The following is a 22,582-nucleotide window of genomic DNA, read 5'->3' as shown; positions in this document are numbered from 1 at the left end:
AACTTGATAATTTCAGCAACTTTTACTAAGAGAACATGTGTATTTCACATTCTACCCATAGGTGCAAATAACACAAATAACCTAAAAATGCTGCTAGTAATAGACACTGAAGCAAGGGAGTATGAATGAATGATTGACAAGATGAATTCATATTAAGCAGCTTTTTCCTTACTGAATATATAGGAAGGGTGTGCTTTCAGTAGCAAAATCTGATTGTTCAAGAGAGATTAGATCATTTGCTCTAGGAAAAGAGAACTGCATTAACATTTATTGAGTTCCTACCTGTGGTAGATAATTAATATTTGTTATCTCACTTAAGACTGGAAGTGTTAGTAAATACCTGATGCAATGAAAACAAAGATTGCCAAATAGCAGTCTGAAATAAGCTGAATCTTCTTTTTTGTTCCAGTTCAGTGGATCTCCCCGAGTAGAAATTAAAAGAGCTAGATCAGTGTTGTCTAATAGAAAATTAATGCAAGCCACACAGGTAATTTTAAATTTTCTAGTATCTATATTACAAAATTAAAAATGAAACAGGTGAAATTAATGTTAATAATGTATTTTATGTAACCTAATTTACTTAAAATATCAATATTTCAATATGTAATCAATATCAAATTATTAATGAGATATTTTACCTTTTTTGTACTAAGTCCCCAAATTCCACTGTGCATTTTGTATTTAGAACCATCCCAGTTTGAACTAGCCCATTTCAAGCACTCAACAGCCATCTCTGGCTAGGGGCCATCAGGCTGAATGGCATAGGATTCAATAATGATCCAAGAGGAGAAAATAAACAAATAACAGAGAGCCTAAGTTTAGTTTTCTGGGTGGCTTATGAGGCAAACCGTAAATACTTCTCTGGGATTGGTTGCCTTCAGTTTTTGAGACACCAAAGCTGGGAAGTCTGGATCTAAACAGTCTGAACTGGATTGTCCAAGATCCCAGACAAAGGTCAATCAGTATATGCGCTTGGTTGCACACCATTGAAACTTGGCAAAATTTCTTTTTGCCATCCAAACAAGTCTGCAATCCACCACAGATGAGAACAAAAGTCTTTTATTGTTTCATCAACCACATTGATCTTTAGTTAGGGTGACATTATGATTGATTATTTAAACAGGGATACTTTTGAGAGAGAAAAGAGGTGCTCTTAATAATTACCTTGGGGCAACAGGCATAATAGGAGACTATCCCTGCTGGCAGATCAGGACACATGGTCACTTTACCTTAACTTCACATTTTCACCTCTCAGACAACCTGAGTTACTGCCAGTAGGTCTTCAGAATCTATGTAACTCTATGAAGAAGAGCCAGTTCCCGTAGGAGCCCTGCACACAAGGCCCTAAAGTCCCCCTATAGAATTCTAGATCTCATCCCAAGGATTGGCACCATAAAGGGGTCTTTTACTCACATGTCTAATAGCATTGCTTTGATGCAATTTGCAAGCTTCCTGTTTTGCAATATCCCACTCTGGATCTTGCTAAAATTGGGGGTTCAATGAGAAATGGCTGTTATCAGTTAAATGGAGCTTCTTGGCAGTGTCTCCCAAGGAAACTAGAGGACCAGTAAACAAAGCTGTGCGTGCGGGTAGCCAGGAGAGGGTGGATTTTGTGTGTGTGTGTGTGTGTGTGTGTGTGCGTGCGCACACGTATGTGTCTGTGTGTTTGGTGCTTTGCTTTGCTTTGCTTTTTTTTTTCCTTTCATTTTCTCCTATATAAAAAAAAGAAATAGAACAATCAGCAATGACAGATGAAGGAAATATTCCACGCAAAGTAACAGATGGCTCAAAGCCACCTTCATTTCTGAGTGAGAGGGAGAAGGCCCATGGGCCTGGAAAATTGAAGGTTTGGGAACTAATTTTGTTTGACTCTTTAATCCATTTCAAACATGGGCCCCAAAATGAAAGATTAAAGGATTTTGCTTTTGCTGCTGAGTATATTCAGCTCAGAAGGGTAAAACACACAAAAATAAGATGTCTGCGAATGGAACAGCAGGAGATTGAACAGGAGAAACTTACTGTGATTAGTCTCATGGTAGTTGAACAAAACTCTCAAATTAGAATTTTGTTGTTGTTTACATTAAGACTAAAGTATTTTACACTCATTACCATATGAGGCTATGTTTTACGTAGAAACTACAGGCCAGATTACTCAGATCAAAAAGTCATAAAGGAAGATTTAGAGGTTGGTTAGGATAAGCATCATAGCAAAAGTAATGAAAAGCACAAAAGATTCAAGTTTATTCATTCGTTCATCAAATATTTATTGAGTGGCGGCAGTGTTCCAGTTCAGGTTTGGGGATCAGCTGTGAACAAAGTGAAGTACTCTGTTCTCTACATTACAACAGCAAGAATTTGACAATAGAGAAGTAAACAAACAGTAAGATAATTTTGGATATCCGTAAACATGTGAAGAAAATGTAAAAGGGTGTTATTGGGAGAAAAATTAGTAGGATGAAATGGGGGTACTTTAACAGTATGGCCAGGGAAGACCTCTCTGAGAAGGTTGTATTTAACCTGAAACCTAAATGGTAAGAAGGAGCTTTCCAGATGGCAAGAGTAGTGCAAAGACAGCTTGACCTACTGCATGCCGGGTATCATTCTAGGTACTAGAGATGTAGTGCTCAATTTACAAATCAGGCTCAATTCTTGCCCTTCTAGAGCTTACCTTCTTATAGGGGTAGAAAATTAAGTTAGGGCTAAATAGAAGAACTTAACTAGAGGGTGGAAGGTGGTAGGTAGAAAAGTCAGTCACGGAAGGCAATAGGTAATGGCCCAGAGAAGGTTTCACTGGGAAGTTGACATTTGAGCAAGGACTTACTTAGGCAAGAAAATGAGCCCTGCAAATGTATGGAGGAAGGCAAATGTTCTAGACAGAGGAAACAGCCAGTGCTGTTTAGACCTTAGGCAAGAATCTGTGCAGCTTATTTGAGTAACAACAAGGAAGCCAATATAGCTAGAGTTTACCCCTGAAAAGGACAAGAGCAATTTTTACTTAATAGTTAATATCAGATGGATGCCTGGCACATGGAGAGAGTCTTTATCGCCCAGAACTATCATACCTCCTGTACAGGGAAGCTCTTTCTCTGACAGCGGAAGGCCTATATCTAGCTCTGGGGAGATAACACTCACTTTAAGTAACATCCTTTCATTGTCATATCTCCCTCACATTCCTCAAGTTCCACAGTTATTTCCAGACATTGTAAACTCTACAATTTAAAATGTGTATTCAGAGGTAGTTTGCTTCAATATTTTCTTTTTTATTTTTTTAAAGATTTTATTTATTTATTCATGAGAGACACACACACACACACACACAGAGGCAGAGACACAGGCCAAGGGATATAAGCAGGCTCCATGCAGGGAGCCTGACGTGGGACTCAATCCTGGGTCTCCAGGATCATGCCCTGGGCTGAAGGCGGCGCTAAACCGCTGAGCCACCCAGGCTACCCACTTCAGTATTTTCTAACTTGATTGTTGACAGGAAAGACTAAAGATTCCTTGGCCAAAATGCAAATCAAAACCACAATGAAATATCACCTCAATCTGTCAGAATGACGAAAGTTAACAACACAAGAAACAACAGGTGTTGGCAAGGTGGCAGAGAAAGGGGAACTCTCCTACATTGTTGATGGGAATGCAAACTGGTGCAGCCACTCTGGAGAAGAGTATGGGGGTTCCTCCAAAAGTTAAAAATGAAACTACCTACCCTACAATCCAGCAATTGCACTACTAGGTATTTACCCAGAGGATTCAAAAATATTGATTCGAAGGGGTACATGCACCTCAATATTTATAGCAACATTATCAACAAAAGCCAAACTATGGAGAGAGCCCAAATGTCTATCAATTGATGAATGAATAAAGAAGATGAGGTGCATATACACAATGGAAAATTACTCAGCCATCCAAAAATGAAATCTTGCCATTTGCAGTGAGCTAGAGTGTTTTATGCTAAGCAAAACAAGTCAGTCATCGAAAGACAATTATCATATGATCTCACTCATATGTGGAATTTAAGAAACAAAACAGATGAAAATGTGGAAGGGGGGAAAGAAAAAAGAGAGAGGGAAACAAATCATAAGAGACTCTTAATGATTGAAAACAAACTAAAGGATTGCTGGAGAGGAGGTGGGGGAGATGGGCTAGATGGTTGATGGGCATTAAGGTGTGCACTTGCTGTGATGAGCACTGGGTGTTGGATGTAAGTGATGAATCACTGAATTCTACTCCTGAAACCAATATTGCACTGTATGCTAACTAAATAGAATTTAAATAAAAATTTGAAATAAAAAAAAAAGATTCCCCGGCCAAAAATATCAAACTTCAGGATTTCATCAACTCTTAGTATGTTTTATAATCTTCAGTTTAAGGGCACCTTATAGATATCTTTCTGTTATTAATTTTTACTTTAATTCATTATGGGCAGAGAACATACTTTATATGATGTAGACTATTTTACAAATATTGAGATTTGTTTAATAGTGCTCAATGTGGTCGTAGTGATTGTTCACGTACTTTTGGAAAGAGTATGTATTATTCTGCTGTTGGGTAGAAATCCTACAAATGTCAATTATATCAGTTGGTTGTTCAATGTCCTATATTCTTAAAAATTTTCTATCTAGTTTTAGCCCACCAGTTAGTGAAGGAAGTATGTTGAAATACCCAATTATAATAGTGGATATGTTCATTTCTCCTTCAGTTCTCTTAGATATTTGCTTGTGTGTTTTGAAGCTTTATGACAGAGATAGACACATTTTTAATTGTTATTCCCTCTTAATTTGTTCATGATTATGAAATACACTATTTTATTGCAGATAATATTTCTTGAAATAAACCTTATCTAATGTTAATATAATTGGATTTGCTTTTTTGTCCAACCTAACAATCTCTGCCTTCCAACTAGATCATTTAAACAATTTGAATTTAACGTGACTTTTTATACAGTTTAATTTAAATCTACCACTTAGATATTTAATTTATATTTTTTGGTTGTTTGTTTTCTTTTACTCTTTTCCTGGTATTTTTTGGAATGAACACTTCTTGTGATTCCATGTTCCATCCACTAATGTCTTTTTAACTATACCTCTTTTTATATTTTTTAGCAATTATTCTTAGAGTTATCATATTCATTTCTAAATTATCACTGTCGACTTTTAAATAATAGAGTGCTTCTTAATGTATAGTATAAAAACCTTGCAATAGAGTATTTCCTCTTTCCATCTTCTGTGTTATTGCTATGGCCATTTTTTTCTTCTATATATTGTAAACACCACAATACACTGTTATTAATCAATGCTTTAGTCAATTATTCTTAAATAGAAAAAACATGAGAAAAATATTTCATATTTACCCACATAATAACATTTCTGACACTTTTCATTTTTTAATGGAGATCCAAATTTTCAACTAATACTAGTTCTTTTACTTCTCTTTCTTATATCATAGATCCTCTGGTACTGAAATCTCTCAACTTTTCCCTTAAAAAAAAAAGTCTTTATTTTCCCTTATTTTTCAAAGACTTTTTCCTAGGTATGAAAATCTAGTTGGACAGGTTTTTACATTTTTTTCTTTTGGTGTGTCTATCCATTGTCTACTACTGTCTATAGATACTAAAAAGAATTCTACTATAATTCTTATATCTGACCTTCTGTACATAATGTCTCTTTCCTCTTGCTGCTTTTAAGATTTTCTCTGGGGATCCCTGGGTGGGTCAGTGGTTTGGTGCCTGCCTTTGGCCCAGGGTGTGATCCTGGAGTCCCGGGATCAAGTCCCATGTCAGGCTTCCAGCATGGAGCCTGCTTCTCCCTCTGCCTGTGTCTCTGCCTCTCTCTCTCTCTCTCATGAATAAATTAAAAAAAAAAGATTTTCTCTGATTATTGATGTTCTGAAATTTAATAACAATATGACTTTGTGTGATCTTTTTTAATGTTTATTTCTTATAGTCACTGAGCTTCTTTTACCATCATATTATTTCTTAATTTCTCATATCTTACCTTTTTTTGAGTAATCAATATTTTTATTATTTTATTTCTCCCATTAGTTTGTTAATTATCATTCTAGTGATTAAAGATTACAATATGCACAATAAATTATTACTGTCTTCTTATTAAACTTATTACTAAACTATGTTACTTATAAAATTAGCATTTTTAACACTTCCCATAATAATGCAAAGAACTTAGAATACTTTAAACTCATTTACTCTCTACTGTCTTTTGTACTGTTGTCGTGTGTATTAATTCTGCATGTATTTTCAACCTCAGAAGATATCTTTATATTATTACTTTATTTTATTGTTTTATACAAGTCAATATATTTACTCACATATTCACCTTTCTGTGACTCTTCCTATCTTTGTGCACTTCTGTGATTTCATTTAAAATCAATTTTTTAACAAAAATCATTTTTCTTCTTCCTGAAAAATGATTTTAAATATTTGTTATTGTGTAGTTTTGCTGGTACTTAATTCTCCAAGTTTTTATTTATATGAAAACATCTTTATTTCCCTTCATTTCTGAATTATATTTTCATTCAATATAGTGTTCTGGGTTGCCAGTCTTCTATTTCAGCACTTTTTAGATGCTACCAAGTCATCTTCTGACTTCTGTTATTTTCTGTTGAGAAGCAAACAATTTGTAATTGTTACTTTGAAAATAATGTCTTTTTTTCCCCAGAGACTTTTAAATTATTTTAGCTTCTGCTTTTATTTACAGCAGTTTGACTACATTGTTTTTCAAATGGTTTTCTTTGTATTTAATAATTTTAGGGTTCTTTGAGATTTTTGAATGTGGGCTGATATGTTTCATCAGGTTTTGTAACTTCTCAGTCATGATCTCTTCAAATACTGCTCCTGTCCTATTTCTCTCTCCTCTATTTTTGTAAACCCTATCACAAATGTTAGCCTTTTGGTTTTTTTTTCTTCTTCTTACTAGATTTTGGTACATATATACACCCTTGTACACTCTCTGTATTTTTGGTCTTCTTTTCTCTCTGTGGTTTAATCTGAATTTTCCTTCACTTACCTATTTTCCAGTTCACTAATTCCTTCTTTTGCTTTAATTTTCTATTCAACCTATCTATTGGGTTATTAATCTAAGATACTTTCTTTTTTTTTTCTAAGATACTTTCTTTTTCAATTGTACTTTCTATTGGATTCTTTAAGATTTCAGTTTCCTATTCTTCAGCCTATATCAGTTTTCTCAAAACTACTAATATCATTAATTTGAGGTCTCCTTCAAATAACTCCAATATCTTAATTGCTTATGGATCCATTTCTATTACTTTATTTATATCTTGTGATTTCCAGTTATTTGATCTCCAGGCATGCCCAGTAATTTTCAACTGAGTAATGAGTAATACCTATGAAAAATTGTAGAAGATCTTGTGGTATTATTTTTCCACAAAATGTTGACTTTTCTTCTGGCAGGCAATTAGAGTAGGAGCATGTAACTGTGATTCAAGGGGCTATTGGGAGAAATCAGGTTGAATTTCAATAGTTTGTGAGGGTTTGTCTGTTTCCAGTTTGCCTTTACTTTTCACATGTAGTTCTTCATGGGTCCCAACTAAGAGTCGAATGTTTACCATTGCCGCTCATCCTTGGTTGGGATGCGAACTCTCATTTGTATCTCCCCATGATATCAACAAAAGTTTGCGAGGCTATAAACCTCTTTTGTGCATCATTATGTTTGTCGTCTAATCTTTTCAGCTTTGCAATGGCAGCATGTTTCTAGGGGAAAAGCAACAGAAAATGTTAAACTGTCTCATTGCATTTCTTCCTTTTCTGAAAATTTATCCCCTACTCCTTTCCCCCTTCATAGTTCTTTAGTGCCTTCACATTGCTACATTTTAGCATTTGTCTGGGTTTCACTGAGGTTATCAGAGTGAGAGTTGATTTGGTAGAAGCTATTCTGATTCTCAAGTATGTAGATTAATGTAGTTTAAATTTTTTCCACTTCTAAATATCATTTTGATGAAAAAAATATTTAGGTATCAAATAATCATTATATTTCTGCCAAGTAAAATAACAACGTGAGGTAATAGGACACTTATTACTTGACAACCACATTTTTAAAGGATGACTACATTGTGATTATGCTGGAGACCGAGGGATAGGAGGAAAGAAAGAAACCATGAGATCATATTACCAGAAAGATGTTATTTGAAACCAAAGGAAAAGACACTGGAAAACAAGTTCTGCAATGTCAGTGTGGGTGGATGTAGGAGGACGAGAACCATTAATAGCCTATTTATTTTTAGAATATCTTTTTCATTCTAAAAATATTATCATTTATCAGGTAGCACTATGATCTTTCAATGTAATTTGATAAAAGATGTTGATTGAAAGGTGATATTAATTATTCTGTATCTACTGAAATTTTGAAAATAAGATGGCAGAACTAAGTGTCCCCCTTTCCTCAGCTTTTAAAAATCCAACTGCATCAGTTAAATTAGAGACAGCATCACATGGTAGCATTTGTGGAAAAGTGTTATTCTGGGCCCAATCTATTGTAAAAGCAGTTATGGAAATGAGCAAATGAGGGAAAAAATTAACAAGCACAACTTCCAGACCATTTATTTGGGTTATCAACATCCAGCAAACTATTGACCTGCCCTCACAGAACAAAAAGGCGCAACCACTGGAGAGTGATGTTACAGTTCACCAAACAGGTGAAAGGTGAAGTGTATGAAAGAAATCCAGAAAGAGAGTAGAGGAATGAGAAGGGATCGTAGAGTCACAATATCAAGGTTCAAATTCCTGGTTTTGTCACTTCTTAACTATGTGGTCTTAGTCATGTTGCCTGAGTTTCTGATTTTTTTTGTTTGTAAAATGAGGATCATGATACCCACTTGCAATGCTGTTACACAGGTTAAAAATATCCTAGCAATGGGTACCTGGGTGGCTTAATCGGTTAAGAATCTGCCTTTGGCTCATGTTGTGATCCCTTCCCCCATGCTCTCTCTTGTGCCATCTCTCTCTCAAATAAATAAATAAAATATTTTATCTTTTTTGTATATTTTTATTGGAGTTAGATTTGCCAACATATAGTATAGCACCCAGTGCTCATCCCATTAAGTGCCCCCCTCAGTGTCTGTCACCCAGTCACGCCATCCCCCTGCCCAACTCCCCTCCCACTACCCCCTGTTTGTTTCCCAGAATTAGGAGTCTCTCATGTTTTGTCACCCTCTCTGATTTTTCCCACTCATTTTTCTCTCCTTTCCCCTATAACCTCTCTACCTAGCAAAATGACAGACATAAATAGGGTCTCAGTAAGTCATTGGTATTTTTGTGATCTCTTTCTCAAAATCACCAGGATAATAATGTCTATTTAGTTTACTTATTGTCGTATAATCTTTACGTGGAAGACAATTTGCCTTAGAGGTGCCTTCTGAATGAACTTTCAATTTTTATATTAAAAGAGTTGTGCAAAATTTGCAAAAGGTTAGGTGATGATTTCATTAAAAGAGTTCATAATCATTATCCCAGGAGCTATTAGTAATTTCTCATGGAGAAAAGAAACAAATACCATAAGGTCGGGAAAAAAAGGAAATCAAACAAATGCTTTTGTAATTATGATTTGTATTACATTTATCATTTGAATACAATGAGATTTCAATACAGGCTTCCTTGTCCTCAGTGATTGGAAACACAATATTAATTTGTGGCACAATGACCTCAACACTGATCAGTGTACTCTTTCTGTACCACAACTTTGATGATTGTTCATAAACAAGAACATCTACTTCATTGATCTCACCATTGCTGTTCATCACCTTGTTCATGTTCATGTACATGTCCTCAACTTACCGTCTCACTAGGTTGAAGATCCCTGATCCATAATTATAACCACTCTATCTCCCACTTAATTTTCTCACTCCTTCCCCTTCCATTATGAAAGCACTGCAAAACATCCACTTTCTCACTGTGACTCATTCCTCTTTATAGAAAAACTTGCATGCTGTATGTTGTCCTCCCTATGTTCCCTCTGCACTCTTTCTCTCTTAAGCCCACCCCAGCCAATCAGACTTGTGCATACCATTCCTCTCAAATTGTCCTTATCAAAGGCAGCAAATCCAGTAGTCAACACCACATCTCCCCCTCACTCAGCAGCATTTGATGCTGATGATAATTCCCTACTTTTTAAAAAACTTTAATTGACTACAGGAACACATAATCGTCTACTTTGTCTCAGACTTCACAGGTTGTTACTCCTCTGAAACTCCTCCTCCTCCTCTTCTCCTTTTCTTGATTTTGCAGTCCACTGGGGCAACTTCTCTGACTCCTCTTTATCCACATTCTCTCTCTTGATCATCTTGTCCAGACTGTGGCTTTAAATAGTATCTGCCTATTTCATCAAGTCTGAGATTCTGTGATAGGCTGAATGGTGGCTCTCAAAGATATCCAGGCCCAAATCCTTGGTTTCCATAAATATTACTTTATATGGCAGAAAGGGTTTTGCAAATGTGATTAAGGTTTGAATCTTCATATGGGAAGGTGGATCAGGGTATTCAGGTGGGCCCTAAATGTAATTAATCACTAGTGTCCTCATAGGAGTGAGGCAAAGGGAGATTTGACTACAGAGATAGAAGGTGATGTGATGACAGAGGGAGATGCTATGCTGCTGGCTTTGAAGATGGAGGAGAGGGCCGCAAGCTGATGAATGCAAGGACTGCAGCTCTCAGAGCTGGAAAATGCAAGGAAATGAATTTTCCCCTAGAGTCTCTGAAGGAATGAGGCTTTCATTTCAACCCAGCAAGATCATTGGACTTCTGGCCCTCAGAACTCTACAGAGTAGAAACTTATGTGGTTTTAATCCATCAAGTTGTTTGGTTTGTTTTTAATTTTATTTATTTATTCATGAGAGACACACACAGAGAGACAGAGACTTAGGTAGAGGGAGAAGCAGGCTCCCTGTGGGTAGCCTGATGTGGGACTTGATCCCAGGATTTTGGGATCACAACCTGAGCCAAGGTAGACGCTCAACCACTGAGCCACCCAGGCACCCCAAACCCTCAAGTTTATGACAATTTCCTACAGCAGCCTTAGGGAACTAATGCCGTTACAATTTTTTCTTTGCATTTTAATTTCTTTGAGATCAGGATGCACGTAACAATCATGCACCATGCAGGAGAACTGCTGTCAGCCAGACAGAAGTTGTGACCTAGTTCGAACATTTGGTAGTGCTAAGTATGTTTACATTGTTGTGCAACCAATCTCCAGAGCTCTTTTCATCTTGCAAAACTGAATCTGTGTATTTATTAAACAACAACAACCTGTTCTCTCCTCCCAGCCCCTGGCAACTGCCCCTCTACTTTCTATCTCTATGAACTTGACCTCATGTAAGGGGAATCACACTGTATTTGTCTTCTCATGAGTGGCTTGTTTCACTTAGTATAATATCATCAAGTTTCATCCATGTGGTAGCATGTTCCTAAGTTTCCTTTCTCTTTAAGACTAATAATTCATTGCAGATATACCATATTTTGCTTATAATGTATTTACCACATTTTGTTTGTACATTGGTCTATCAATGGACATTTGGTTTGCTCTCCCTATGGCTTTTCATCATGCTTGGGATAAAATTGGAAGTCCTTATGATGGCTTACAAGGCCCTCTATGATCTGGCCCTTAGCCATCTCCTTGGCCTCATTGCCTATTGAGCTTCTCCTCACTATACTCCAGCCACCCCAGTCTCCATCACACCCATGCTGTTTCCTCTTTTCTCAAGACTCCTCTGTGCATAGACCACATGGCTCCTCCCTCTCTTCCCTAGGGCCCCCCTCAAATGTCCCTTCTGAGAGATGATACCCTGACCACCTCATCTGACACAGTGCTGCTTCTCCCTGCCCTGCCATTGTGTTGTGCTGACTCATGTTCCTCCATACCTCTTACTGCCTGACATTATTTGTGTTTTTATGAGCTTATTTATGGCCTGTCTCCCAACGAGAATAATATACCAAGAGGGCAGGGATTTCGTGTCATTAAATGTTGACTCCTGAGTGCCTAAAATAGGAAATAGCACATACTAGAAATTCAATAAATGTCCTAGCATATTGAATGAAATAAAAGAGATCAGCTTCAGCGATTCATTTTCAGAGTCTTTTAAATTTTTCAATGAAAAGACTTTATTTCTTGGGGTACCTGGGTAGCTCAGTCGGTTAAGCATCTGACTTTTGATTTTAGCTCAGGTCATGATCTCAGGGTCATGAGATCAAGCCCCACAATGGACTTGGCAGTGGGCATAGAGCCTGCTTAAGGTTCTCTCTCTCCCTTTTCCTCTGACCCTTCCTTCCCAAAAAAGACATGACTTATTTCTTAAAAGAGGCTTAAGCTTTCCAAAAAGAAATGCACAAACAGTACAGAGTGTTCCAATATACCCCTTCTAGTTTCCACTGTGATTAACATTTTGCTTTACTGTGACGTGTGTGTTGCAGTTGACAAACAAATATTAATACATTAGTATTAACTAAACTTCATGGCTCACATTAGGGTTCAGTCTTTGTATTATACATTCTATGGATTTTGACAAATGCATAGTGTCATGTATCTACCATTGTGGTATCACACGGAATAGTTTCACTCCCCTAAAATTTTCGTGTTCTCCACCTTTTCACCTCTCTTTCCTTCTCCCCAGCCTCTGACAGTGCCTGGAGTGTTTTAATTTTATATGACTAGGTGACTAGACACTTCCCAGGACAGATATTAGAAGTCCATGTGTGAGTTTTCTGCTGCTCCAACACACTGTCTTCAGGCTGAATGTTCTTGCCTTTCAAAGCTATTAAGGAACCACAACACATTTCTTGGGTTAAAAAAAGAAAGGAAGGAAAAAAAAAAAAACACTTCACCTAATAATGTTCCATCTTGTTCTCCTTTCTGAAAGATTGGTTGGTTCCTAATTATCACCCAGCTGTGGTCCCAGAGGCTGACGTCTGAAAGCTGTGATGAATAGGGAGACTCACCGGGAAATCATTTCTCACATAGATTCATTTCCTCCTCCTAGGACTCTCCCCACTCCCACTTTTTTTTTCTCATCTTCATTTTCTAACAAGTTGGAGTTATTGAGATTTCTAAATCTGTTTTTATGCAATGTCACTTTAATTAAGAAACAGACACAAGCAAATTGATTTTTCCAGTCAGTTATGGGTGGAAGCTGTGCCTGAAAGTTTCCAAATCAACCGAGGCTCTACTATGGGTATTGGGGGTGGGGGTAGGGAATACGGAGAGCCATCAAAGGCCAGGGTGTCTTTCTGTGGGGATAGAGACAGAGGAACCGCTAAGTGAACGACTTGTCTTTCCTGATAAGGAGAGAGTCTCTATCCTATTTACTACCTGTGAAGATGACTGAAATGTGGCAAGGGGGAATAAGGCTTTGTGGTCTTCAGCTTGGCTCCTGGAGGTTCTTCCTTCCTTTACTCTGATCACTAGCACTGGACCATTTCATTAGCCTTCAGTACGAGGCTCTGTCCCGGGAGAAACTTGCCAGTTATAAAATCACAGCTTTGCTAAATGCAGAGAAGTCTCCTGAGTGCTAAAGAAGAAGACAATGTATTCAAGAGAGGAAATTATTTATGTTCGTTGTATAAATCAAGTTCTTAAGAATGGTTTGTTTCCCCAAATTGCTTGCCATCTCCTCAGCACATAATTCGTTCATTCACACATGTTTTCCATGTGCTCACCCGATGTCAGTGCTCCCTTTTCTTTCCATTTCTTTCTTTCTTCCTCTTCTCCCTTGGTGACATCTTCTCTGTGGCCCCAGGGAGCAAGTCACTCCTTGTTCAATCTCCCCTTCATTCCTTACGTAACACTTTTTGCTCCCCTACTAAGTGAGAAGTTCTTTCTTAAAGGCAAGAAGTTCATCTAGTGCTCCACAATCCATAGTTAGGAGCTCTGGAAATTATTGATTGCAAGAATGAGCTTAGATCTTTCAACTAGAGTGTAGCCGGAATCCTGGCTTGGGTGCAAGTCATGGGGACCCTGTGGCCACTCCAGGATGTCTGGAGGATAGGTGGAACCGGGTCACTGCAGGCTGTTTTCATGAGGACAGAGAATCTCTGGGGAAAGAATCAGTACTACAAGACTCTTTCCTGGAAAGCCCTAATCTCTCCTGCCTCCAGGCCTCTCTACACATGCTCCGCACATGTTCTGCCTGAAACTCCTCCTCCACCTCTGTGCCGAGCTAATTTCATTTATGTTACAGAGCTGAGTTTAAATCTCATTTCCTTAGGAAGCCTTTGCTAGCCACCCAGACTGTCAGCTTTCCTCGTCTTCACTCTCAAAGCCTGGGGATTCCTGCATCAGTGCCTAAATCATGCTTAGGTATTGTCCGGTGTCTGTCCTGCTCGCTCGTAAATTTCGTAAGGTCAGGATGTCCCTGTTTTGTTTACTGTTTTACTCCAGAATCTGGCTCAGTTCCTGTGCACAACAGTGACTCAAAAATATTTGTCAAATAAACAAATGAGTATATGCAAATGCTCCACTTCAGTGACTCATAAGCACATCAAACTGAATATGTTACAGGCTGCTGATTCTTTTTCTCAAGTCTGTTCTTCATCTTCCTCATTTTAAAAAACGCATCCATATTTATCCAGTTGCTTAGCCCAGAAACTTGGTGGTTGGTCTTCATTCTTCTTCTCTTTTACCACACCTCCACATTTAACACATCCGCAAATCCTTCCAGAATACCTCTTCCGTTTACTTCTCCAGTGTTACTGTCCTCCTTCAAGTCACCATCATCTCTCACCTGGATGACTGCAAATCATGGCCTGTCTGCTCTGCCTGCTGGCACTCTGTTCCCTTCTACTTGCTATTTAAACTGCTAAATGACTAATTCCCCCACAGAGCAGTCAAGATGATCTTTGCAAAATGTAAAGAAAACTATCGCATTTTTCTGTTATTTAATGCCTATCCCACTACAACCCACAAACCCAAACATAGCCCGACCATTCCCCTCTGCTCCAATCCCACCTTTTGCTACTCTGCCTCTCTCACTCAGCTCTAGCCATGCTTGCTCCAAGCTTGTTTTAGGTCATTGAATGTACCTTACTTCTTTCTTCCTTATGGTCTTTTCAATTCCCTTTGCCTGGAAAACTCTTCGCTCACCTCCTTGTTTCCTTCTCATCCTTTGGGTTCAAGTTACATGTCATTTCCTGAATGAGGTTTTCTGACAACTTCATCAACTCTTGTTCCTTATTACAATGTCTCAATTATTTCCTTCTTAGCATTTCATATCAATAGCTTTTCATTTATGAATTTGTCATAATGCTTGTTTTGCATGTAATTGTGTACCATAAGCCATGTGCTCAGCATATAATAGAGGTTCAATAAACATTTGTTGACTGAAAGAGCATGAACAAAGCTCAAGGGCAATGGCATGGGGATAGAGTAGAAGGGCAATTATGAGGAAGATGCAGGATCTGCAATGGCCCAGATATCACTTTCCTCTGCCTTGGCCACCATTAGCCTTGGTATAGACATCTGCAACAATCAGCCTTCCTGTGGTTCAGTGGAGGCTAACCTCTCACCTAAAGCACAGGAGAGATAGAAGCAGCATCACTGAAGGCTAGACATACTGCAGTCCCATCAGGGTCAAGAAGTTTAGTTGTTTGAACCCTTGGGTGGTGCCATATGGAAAGAAATTGGGCCTTGCTAGGACCAATAGGGAAGAATTTCAGGGGGCTAAAGATTCTACAGAGTGAGTGAGGGTAGAGCTAGAAAAAATGCCATTTTGTGAGCACTGTGGCCAATCACATAGAAGTTTTGATTCTTTGAAGCCTTGTCTCTCAATCAGTAATTTATTTGGGGTTTGATTTTTATCTTCAAGACACTTAGCATAAGTAGCATTAATAATCACTGACATTGATAGTGATGGAAGATGAGGTCTCAGGGAGTTGAACAAAACCTCAGTCCCACTGGTAGGAGTGCTTGCAATTTTATGAAGTCACTCTGGAAGTACATTAAAAAGCAGACACAAAAGGTCTTTGAGCCATGTTCCAGCTGCTGTAGAAACCCTTCAGGTATTTATGTCAATGAGTACATTAACAGTCTTAATAGGTCACAGGTGGCTGCATTTTATTTTTTAAAGCATTCTTACAAGGCGATCCAATTTAAGTATACATTCGGGCCAAATTCTCATCCTTTTATGGCTCTGTGGGGACATGAATTCATTAGTGAAAGGCATAGAGTTCTTTAAAAGGAAGAATTGTCTACCAGTTAGTGAGCTGGCCTAAAATATTAGGAACTCTATATCCTGTTTCCACTCCATTTGTTGTCGCATTATTTCCTTCAATGTGAGCTAGTTTTCCTCAGGGCTGATGTTTCTTGTTGTCCTGCCCAATATGGGTTTTACATCAGGAAGGTGAGATCACAGCAAACCAACATGAACTAGTCTTTCTCAATATCCAGCTTCTTCAGGCTTCCTCTCCCTCTGTAAATGAGGCTACATAAACCCAGTTTCAGGCTCACCCATTCCCCAGTGAGATGTTCCAGAACACACCCTGGATCTCTGCACAGCGTCATATGTGCTGCCAGTCCAGCTCTGACCTTCTGCAGAGGCCTTTCTGTCTAGAACTAGTCTCCACCTCTTGGGCCAGTTCTAAGAAATGGATTTCTCCCTCTTCCCTATGCCCAAGTTTCTGCACTGGAAACCTGTTGCTACCATTGTCTCTCTTTATCTAGTTTACTTTTTTTTTTCTTAAAAAATCATTTAGTGGTAAAATATGCCTAACATGAAATTTCCCATTTTAACCATTTTGAAGAGAACAATCCATTCACATTGTAAATTCATTTATATTGTTGTAGAAACATCACTACTATCCTTCTCCAGAACTTGTTCATCATCCCAAACTGAAACTCTGTACCCATGAAACATTAATTCCCCATTCTTCTACTCTTGTGGCCCCTAGTAACCCCCCTTTGACTTTCTGGTCAGTGTCTCTCATACTGAACCTTGCCTCAATCTTGCCTCATCTCTTCATTTCATAGCCACAAGGACTACTCAGAAACTAGAATGTTATTTTTGAACTTTGATATCAGAGATGAACCCTGCTATTTGCTAACAAAATTTTTATATTTTCTGCCTGTGTGGACTTCTGAGTATCCCTTCCTACTCAGTCTTCCCTGCCTTTCTCTGCTGGTCTCTCAGGTTCCCTACTATTTTGCTTTGAGTTCCTTACCCTTTGACACACTCTTCCTACTTCCAATCTTCCTTTCTCCACGTCATGTGACTTATTTCCATACTCTCTGAAGGAGTGCTCTATCTGCCAGACTACACTTCTCAGCACCTGTAGCAGGATGCTTTCCCTACCATCTTTGTTCTAAATCTACGTCCCTCCCAGCATATTCTTCCAAGGTTACCTGGCAGCCTCTTAAGGCAACAGAACATTTCTATTCAGTGATGGTCACATGGAGACAAAACCACTGGCTGTGAAAACTCTTGTATATAAAGTTCTATGTCCTTTTGGAGGACATAGATTCAAGTTCAGAATTAGTGGGAAACAGCAATGAGAATTGACAAAGTACTGCACAAGGAGAAGAGTTAGCACTCAGGCAACACAAATGAAATGAGTTTTAATGTACTGGAATGATCCAATATGAAATCTCATTTTCTATATAGATTTAAAAGACTGACTTCAAATGTCATTAACTCCATTTCCCTAGGCCCTTTACACCAACTGTGTGGAATGTGAATCTCTTTGCCATACCCCTCAAAAGGACAAGAACTAACTACACCTCCTAGTGTCCCATTGTGTCAGAACAGGTTAGAATACTAAAGTCTAAGATCCTATTCTGAAGAAAAGCCTGCTCTTCCAATGTAGAGTATTATTCCTCTCTTCTATTAAAGATTGAATCCACTAAAGAATTAGTTTCTATACCATTTTAATAGTAGGTATTTTTAGAGGTCAGTGAAATATTACTGTGAGATTGAAAATAATGACCCAATTCCTCATCTCCTTCAAGAGAAATGACACATATTAAGACCTATCTCCCTGAGAAGACAGATGAAGTAGAATTAGATATTCATAATAACTCCGTGAAATCTCAAGTACTTCATTTTTCAGTGAACCTTTAAAAATAGTTCAGAGGGCCTATTTAAAATAGCATTTGGGTCGTCTATAACAGTCTAATACTCTTTGCTGTGTGTTACTCCTGGTCAGGACCAAGGCAAAACAGGGACAGGGACAGGGACCAGGGTCTCACCATGAGGCAGGTAAGTAAAATGTTTAAAGCAGAATTTTCAGCTAGAAGATGAATAGGTCTGAAGATCTAATGTAAAACATGGTAACAATAGTTGATAACACGTTCGCTAAGAGAGTAGAACTTAAATATTATCACACACAAAAAAGATAATTTTAAAAAAAGTCTGAATTACAGTGTGGAAACAATTGATGAAGACAGAAGAGCAACTTCTCATCAGCTGAGCAGGAATCAGAGATGTAAAAGTTGATCAGTGATTAGACTCAAATAGGAAGCAGAGACAGTGAAAGCATTTGCAGGGCAAATAGAAAATAAATGACTGAAATTGAGATTTGGTGATGCTCAGAAGAATTTCCTAGTTCTTTGTACCCAGTGCCCATTTAGAAGGCCAAAGCCCACTTTTGTTGCTTTCACTCAATAGGTGACATCTTGTTCTAGATGGCTGCTATCTGCTGACATGTGCCAAAGAACAGGACCAAGGCTTTTTCAAGACACATTTAGTGGTAGAAAGGGTGTTAGATTTTAATTTGCAAGAGCAGGTTTAAATTCCAATTCCATTACTTTTTAAATATGTATTTGGAGCAAATCACTTACTATCTCTGACCCTGTTTCTTTCTCTAGATGATAACAACTAAACTCATTTTACAGAGTCCTTTTGGGTATCTAAATGAGTTAAGGAGGCTTTGAGCATTGGAAAGCATTGTATAGTTATAAAGGCTAGATTTTCCTAAAAGAAACAAGTCTTGCAGGCTCTAAAAAGAAAAATCCGGCTCTTTGTTCCATAAAAGAGTCAGCTGTATACAGAAAACAAGGTTGAGAGAATTTGTATTTTCCTCTTCAGTTTTGTTCAAGAGTTCCAAGTCATGTTTTCTCAGCTGTTAATAATGAATATTTCTGCCAAATATGTAACAGTGATAATACTAACTCTAAACCTTTTCTGGCTGCCACTTTAGCACTAAGCCAACACAGAGCCAATGGTACACATTTTTTCTGGAATGTATCTGTGTGATATCAGTTAATTTTATCCCAGACTTTCTATATAGATCTTCTCTGATCAGTCTGGTTGTACTGCAGAAAAGAGAAAGAATTTTCATCTTTTTAGGAAACTTTATTTTTTAGGACAGGTTTAGACTTATAGGACACTTGTAAAGGTAGTTCAGAGGGTTCCCCTATATTCCACACCCAGTTGCCTCTGTCATTAACTTCTTTTTTTTAAAATTTTTTTTAAATTTTATTTATTTATGATAGTCACAGAGAGAGACAGAGAGAGAGAGGCAGAGACATAGGCAGAGGGAGAAGCAGGCTCCATGCAGGGAGCCTGACATGGGATTCGATCCCGGGTCTCCAGGATCGTGCCCTGGGCCAAAGGCAGGCGCTAAACCGCTGCGCCACCCAGGGATCCCTGTCATTAACTTCTTACATATTTTTTTACAATTAATGAGCCAATATTGAAACATTATTATTAAATGAAGTCTATAATTTAGTTTACTTTCCTTCGTTTTTACCTAATGTCCTTTTTATGTTCCAGGATACCACATTACATTTACTCATTATGTCTCCTTAGGCCTCTTTTAGCTGTGAGTTTTTCAGATTGTCCTTGGTTTTGGTGACCTTGACAGTTTTGAGGAATACCGGTCAGATCCTTTGTAAGATGGGCTTTAGTTAGAATTTGTCTGATTTTTCTCATGGTGAGACTGGGTTTTAAAGAGAAAGACCATAAAGTACCATTTTCATCATATCATATTAGGGTGCATTCTATCAACATGACTTATCACTGCTGCTGTTCACCTTGATCACCTGAATGATGTACTGTTTGTTAGGCTTCTGTACTAGGAAGTTATTTTTTTTATTCCTCCTTTTCACATTGCACTTTTCTGAAGGAAGGCACTGTGCAAGGACTATATGACCACTCTTAAGGAATGAGGAGTTATGCCCCACTTCCTTTAGGATGTAGTATCTACATAAATTATTTGGGATTCTTATGTGGGATATTATTTCTTCTCCATCCTAATTGTTATTTATTCAATTATTTATATCATTTGGACACATGGACATTTATTTCATACTTTGGATTATAATCCAATACTACTTTGAGTTCTTGCCCAAGTTGTTCCAGCTTTGGACACTAGGAACTCTTTCAGTTGGCTCCTGTATCTCTTTGTATTATCTTCCTCATTATGGGATTTTGTTTACTTTGTTTTTCCAGTTTTTGAGCACTTCCTGGAACTATAAGATGCTCCATGCTGATTTCCTGTCTCAGCCCTAGAATCTGCCATTTCCCCCAAGGAGTCCTGGCTCCTCTTATTGGAGAATGATATTTAAGAAACCAAGATCTGGGTGGTAGGTGTGTTTGCTGCTATGGAGTGTTGATGCTTCTGGGACCTCCCAGCTGATAGAGCAAGGGGATATATGTATATGTATGAACCCATGTATTTCACATATCTAAAAATATTTTGATGTGTAATCATCTTTATCTATATTAAGCTAAACATGGGTTCATATTGATATCTCCAACCCTAATCCATTATTGCATGGATCACGTGGCTCTCTTCTCTTGCTTATTTGTAAACTTCTACTCTAACAGTGAGAAACTTGGCTCTCGCCATCCGCTATCCATTTACTTGATTGTTCAATTCCAGTATACGTGTATAGTAATTTCAGAATTATTTAGCCACACCCTTATGGGGAAAAAACTTTGTCAAGTAGAGTACAGTGCTGACGCACAGTTTTTTTTTGCCTTTAATTCTTATGAATTCCAGTCATTCCCTAAATTACTTAAGTCAGCACCTTTTCCCCACCTCCCTTAGTGAGGTTGTTCCATACACTGTAGCACAGTTCAGTTCTCTTGTGATAGGCTACATTCCTCCCCAGTATCCCTTGACATTCTAAATAGTTTCTTAAACTAGTAAACTAAGTTTTGCTCTTGTGTTATAAACTTCAAAATACATATAGTGCTATATCCACAATTATAGCATCATACAGAATAGTTTCACCATCCTAAAATATCCCTGGTACTTCACATATCAACACTACCCCCCACCACACCCCTGAACCCTTGGTGACTACTGACCTTTTACTGTCTCTATAATGTTGCCTCTTCCAGAATGTTACATCGTTGGAATTTTATGGTATATAGCACTTTCAGACTGGCTGTTTTTATAAAGCCACATGCATTTCAGACACATCCATGTCTTTTTGTGCTTTGTTGGCACATTTCTTATTATGGCTGAATAATATTCCTCTGTATTGATGTACAATAGTTTGTTTATCCATTCACCTACTGAGGAATATCTTGGTTGTTTCCAGGTTTGGGTGATTATGAGAAAAGATGCTATAAGATTTCAGAAACAATCCAGTTTTAGCACATTTCCATCAATAGAAAAAGTTTCATTCAACTACTGGCAGTCAATCTCTGCTCTCTCCCTAATCCCAGGCAGTATTGTCTTTTTCAGAAATTATTTATAAATGTAATCATCATGGTCTAATTTGTCTGGCTTTTTTCATTTAGCATTATGTTTTTGATGTTCAGCTGTGTTGCTGCATGTCAGTAATCCATTTCTTTTTATTATTGTGCAATATTCCATTGTCAGGATTTACTGTTTTTTATGGATTCATCAGTTGATGTACATTGCCTTTTGCGGCTTTTGTGAGTAATACTACTATGACCATTCACATGCAAGTTTATGTGGACATAAAACTCATGTGGACATATGTTCTTATTTCTCTTGGGTAGGTAATTAGGAGTGTAATTGCTGGCTGTTTGGTAAGTTTATATTTAACTCTTTAAGAAACTAACAGTTGCCCAAAGTAGTCACACCATTTTGTTTCTACCTGCAACATATGAGGGTTCTCCTTCCTCTCCACCCTTACCAACACTCAGAATTTTCAGTCTTGAGTTGAGACACTCTAGTGGATATGAGGTGGTATCTTGTGGTTTCAATTTGCATTCCTTAATGACTAATGACATTAAGCATATTTTCATGTTTATTAGCCACTTGTGTATCTTTGGAGAAATGTATATTCAAATCGTTTGCTCATATTTTTTTCTTTCCAGTTTGCTCATTTTGAAGGGAGTTATTTGTCTTCTTAATGAATTGTAAAAGTTATTTATTCTATATAAAAGTCCGCTATCTGATAATGTTTTGTAAGTATTTTCTCCCAATCTCTGTCTTGTCTTTTTATTTTCTTAGTGATATTTTGAGAAGACCAAAAATGTTTTATTTTGATGAAGTCCAATTTATCAATTTTTTAATGGATGTGCTTCTGATGTCATATCCAAGAAATATTTACTAGCCCAAAATTACAAACATTTTTCTCTTATGTATTCTTTGAGACATAGTTTCAGCTCTTACATTCACATCTATAACTGATTTAAAGTTTGGGGAGGTG

General features: G+C 37.7%; 1 protein-coding gene and 1 long non-coding RNA gene across 4 annotated transcripts in view; one reads left to right on the top strand and one right to left on the bottom strand.

Moving 5' to 3' along the window:
• Positions 1-22,582, top strand: part of LOC144288015 (uncharacterized) — a 47,201-nt gene that overhangs the window by 16,243 nt on the left and 8,376 nt on the right. Inside the window, exon 2 of the long non-coding RNA XR_013355951.1 lies at positions 410-487. This is a non-coding gene — a long non-coding RNA (uncharacterized LOC144288015). The remainder of the gene's footprint in view (positions 1-409; positions 488-22,582) is intronic.
• Positions 7,264-22,582, bottom strand: part of LACC1 (laccase domain containing 1) — a 181,856-nt gene continuing 166,537 nt past the window's right edge. For all 3 annotated transcript variants that reach the window (XR_013355949.1, XR_013355947.1, XR_013355948.1), the window contains one exon: positions 7,264-7,729. The gene's annotated coding sequence lies outside the window, so the exon portion shown is untranslated. The remainder of the gene's footprint in view (positions 7,730-22,582) is intronic.

This window comes from Canis aureus, chromosome 17, assembly GCF_053574225.1.
Source record: "Canis aureus isolate CA01 chromosome 17, VMU_Caureus_v.1.0, whole genome shotgun sequence".
NCBI lineage: Eukaryota > Metazoa > Chordata > Mammalia > Carnivora > Canidae > Canis > Canis aureus.
This window is presented reverse-complemented; position numbering and strand designations above follow the sequence as displayed.